The sequence below is a fragment of the Nanorana parkeri genome, unplaced genomic scaffold (assembly GCF_000935625.1).
Source record: "Nanorana parkeri isolate BGI_ZX_2015 unplaced genomic scaffold, ASM93562v1 scaffold388, whole genome shotgun sequence".
Lineage (NCBI taxonomy): Eukaryota > Metazoa > Chordata > Amphibia > Anura > Dicroglossidae > Nanorana > Nanorana parkeri.
Window position 1 is genome coordinate 1,005,550 of NW_017306656.1, and position 4,555 is coordinate 1,010,104.

The window sequence follows — 4,555 nt, forward strand, 5'->3', positions numbered from 1 at the left end:
CACAGTATATATATATATATATATATATAGATCTATAGATATATACACAGTGCATTTATTAATACCAATTAATATATCAGTCTAACAATAGTTTGGAAGGGGTAGAGAGGATGTGGTGAGGTGGGATAGTGGAGGGAGACATCAAAACTGTATAGGGAGGAGAAAGGAAGTCCAAACTATTGGAAAAGGGCAGTTGGATCAGATTGTGTGGGAGAGGATGAAGGTAAGTCTTGCAAAACTGGTGTTAAATATGTGTCATGACGTCACCCAATGTGATGGCCTAGTTTATCGCATGCCATGCAACACCATTCCTTACTGTTGCATGTCACAAAAATTAAGGGTAGCCTCTACTGCCCTCTTATATTCACATCATAAGTCTCCTGTTGTGAGATATGGGGACTTCTTTCTTTTCCACAGTACCCTTTTTTTGGTTACTTACTTATAGATCCAAGCTTCCTACCACGTGAGAATGCCTGCAGCATTAATCTTACAAGCAGCAATATCTTGCAGACAGAAGTATCATTCAGAATTATCACATAGATAATTTAAAGAACCATTTAAATACATTTTGACATTATGATACATACTTTCCATATGTCTGTTTGCATAGTCAAGATGTACACAATCCTTCTTTCAGTACTGTTTCCAAAATTACATATTTTTTTCAATACAAAAAAAAAAAACCCAAGACACAAACAGGAAATATGTCAGGTAAGCTAATGGACCAGAAACCCAATTTCTGTTACATTCTCGGAGGATATATTCCATAGACCATGGCAAACTACATAGCCTCAGTCGCAGGAGATCTAAACTGTCACATTATGATGGCATTCAGGGAGCATACACTTAAATTCTGTTCTCCTCTTGAGCGAGCTTCTCATACAAACTGAATAAATAGAATGTTACTTGATGACATTAAAAAAAGGGTTTATAAATGAGTAAAGTTTTGTGGCCATCACCTAGCTGCATTTTATGCACAGTTATTATATGGGGTATAGCCACCAACATTGGAACCACATTAAAATGTGTGTATTTGAAAATGTGAGAATAATTTAAAAGAATAAATGGCACTTTAATGTGTGTATAAGTGATGGTGATCAACTTCTGGATACCATAGCCATTTTAATGATGCTGACTGCTGTTCACTACGTAGCTGCTTTTTTAAAAACACAATAATATCAGGCAATTTGGTTTTATTTTGCACATGGTCACAAGTTACTATTTCCTAAAAAAAGTTCTAGCTGCTAAAATATTATTCTACCCAAACGTTTATGACAACTAATGGGTTGAACTGGCTTTTTGAATCATTCAGGAATTCAAGCAGAATGATCTCGCCACCAGATCTCCTTGGAGCTACACTTCGCTTGAAAAAGGAGTAGTCTGAATCTCTCTTGTGTATTATTCATAATGTAACATAAAGGAATATCCGCAAGGATAGCAAGACTACCTTGTAATTTTTGCAGCATGTAAGCAGTCTGGAAACTAAGATCCAAAGGTTTTTGTCAAAATAGATTTAAAATGCTTTGAGTGATTTCTCTTACAATCACCTATCCAAAGCTAAATAAACAACAGTCTAGTGACACTTGAATAACCGGATATCAGCACATTTATAGACTGTAATATGAAGTGAAGTCAATATTGTCTTTCAGTATTTAAATATTCAAATTAAATAGACCATAAGCTATATCTTGTAGGGTTCATTAAAATCAGGATCATTCAACATTAAGCATGCCTTTTATTAAATAAAAGGAACAACTCACTATGCACCTTGCCACAAACAGGGCATGGAGGCTACCAAAAATTCAAATGAACTCTACAGTCAAATAGTAAATATTTCCACAAGAAAATAGGAAACGCTCCTTCATTCTATCAATTGCCAAAGATGATTTACATCCTACCTCCACAAAACCAAGGAGCTTACTGATACCATTATCTTTATTTTTAATCAGTTACTACTCTCATCAAGAGCAATCCTAAACCCACATGGTCACTTTAGGTCCAGGAGGCAAGCAATGATCTGTGGTATGTTTTCCCCAGTGGCCTACCATAAGAAACCACTTCCGTGAGTCAAGAGGCATTACTGAATGTACTGGAGATACCAAATATTGGACAATGATACACGATGGATGCTTGCACAGACTGTGTAGATACTTCAGTAATAGAGCCATCAGTAATGTAACCACTGGCAATCTCATAGGGGTCTATTCACAAAGCTGCCGAAGGATCTGGCCGTAGCTTCGGCCGATCCATACTGTGTTGGTTTAACATGTGCTTCCACCGCTACTTTACCTCCCTTTGAGTCTGCATAGTGCCCGATAAGCATTTTTATTAAACTCTTTGTTTGCCACCTTGACCTTGAACGTCTACCGTCCCATCATTAATTTGAGATGTTTCCAAAAAGGCAGCCTTTTGTACAGGAAATGTTTACAATGGAGAAATGTGCAAGGAGAAAGGAATACAAAACCAATATGAAGCATAAACTTGTGCTTTTGGATTAACAGATTAGAGAAATACACTTACATGGAAAAACACAAAGGCATTCCAGAAAACACTTGCTATACATACAGAGTAGGTTACTGATGGCCAAGCGCATGGCCGAGAGAAGCAACCACAAGCAGGCTCCTGATATTTGCATAATATAATATTAACAAAGCCTTTCTATGATAAATGTATTTAAAGTGCAACTGAAGTGGAGACTTTTTTTTCAGTTTTGGATAGAGTGGAGAGGGATTAGAACATCTGTCAGGTTTTTATTGTCATCTGTGCCCCCCGCTATGGAGATTCTCCCGCTCCATTTTTGTCCTGGTGAGAAGGAAATAAAATCCCAACATTTGGGTTGTCATAAGAACAGGAATACATTGGAAATCTTCCTACATGGACACTAGTTCTGGTGATCATGCTGACCAACAGGGATTCCCTTCTCTGGAGGGATTTCATATTGTGGTTATCAGACAGAAAGTTAAGGGAAATCTCCCCTACTGCATCCAAAACTTAAAATAAAAGAACTTGCACGGAATATATTTGACACACTTTGCGCCAGATTTATGTTGCTAGGGTAATGTTGTTCATAAATAAGATTAAATAGACTCCAGGAAAGAAGACTTGTAACTCCAGGCAAAAAGCTTAACTGTCGCTTCATGAAGAAGTGGTCATGGGGGCTTCTTAAGTTGCAGATTGTTTTTTTAGGTGATGCTCCAGTTTTAGACAGCCGCAGAACAAGTGCAGATGAAAACTGTTGCGGACTTTCACAAAACAAATGGCAAACGCACTCATCAATTTGTTACCAGCTTTACAGCAAGGTGCACATGGAAGGGCCTCATACAGTAAAACAGCAAAATGTTTTCCCAGCACACTCACCAGCCAGCATGCAAAAAAACCTGTCTCACCACTAAGGTTAAAAACAGAGGTTTAGTTACACGTCTTCTGCAGAATATGTGAAAGCTGCACAGTGTGGGATCCCTTGTGCATCCCTGTGCCTTTAAGGGAGGATGGGCTTCCTCCTGACAAACCTGCACCCAATTTGAACTTTTGCCACATGTGCTCCAAGATGTAGACTCTCATAGTTTAGAGTTAGGACCGCACTACACAGAGGTGCCTTGGCACGGCTGTGCGGCTTTCACATTTTCTGCAGAAGACGTGTAACTAAACCTCTGTTTTTAACCTTAGCGGTGAGACAAGTGTTTTTGCATGCTGGCTGGTGAGTGTGCTGGGAAAAAGTTTTGCCCTTTCACAAAACAGGTGCAAAACACGTGCAAAACATGTGCAATCTGAAAAATAGTGCAAGCTCTGGCCAAAACAGACCCACATGTTAAAAGGAGAGGCTAAAAAGATTTGCACATTTTTAAAAAACGGTCGCAATTGCTTTGATAAATTCCCTCCATACTGTTTATGGCATCTCCATGTCTTTAACCACCAGGTACATATGTGGAAGATTTACAAAAATGAAGACCCGTGTGGGATCATTTCTCTTCCGGATGCCATAGCTGAGTATGTCTCAAGCAGCAAAAAGTATTTTCTCCATATAACTCCCAATATTGTGCTCTATGCACGCCCAGCTCTTAATCAGTATCTTGTTGTATAGCAGATAGGTTAGGTCACAATATTTTTCAGTATCAGGTCCAGAACTACTAATTGCTTGTGCTCTCTCACTGCAGGAAATGAGGGGAAATGTAACTGGCTATATTAATTATTTCAACAGTTGTAGATTTTAAAAGAATACCTTGTTTCTCTGATAAATATTCATTAACAATGCAATGCGGAAGGCAATGATTATGTGTGCAGTTCAGTAACCCACAGCAGCTAAAATTAAGGTAGACCATTAATTATTATATGTTACTAGTTGCTGCATTTGCGCACAGCTACTGCGCTTTACTCGAACTTGGAAAAACACAAAGGCATTCCAGAAAACACAGATTTATTGTGATTGTGTCATTTGTTTGAAATGCAGTACACTAGGCCATTTATTAAAGAGGAAAGTATTATCTAGGTAAACATTATTAAGCTTGTCAGAATAATCAGCTATCACTTATCACAACTATATTTTTGTCTCTCCAAT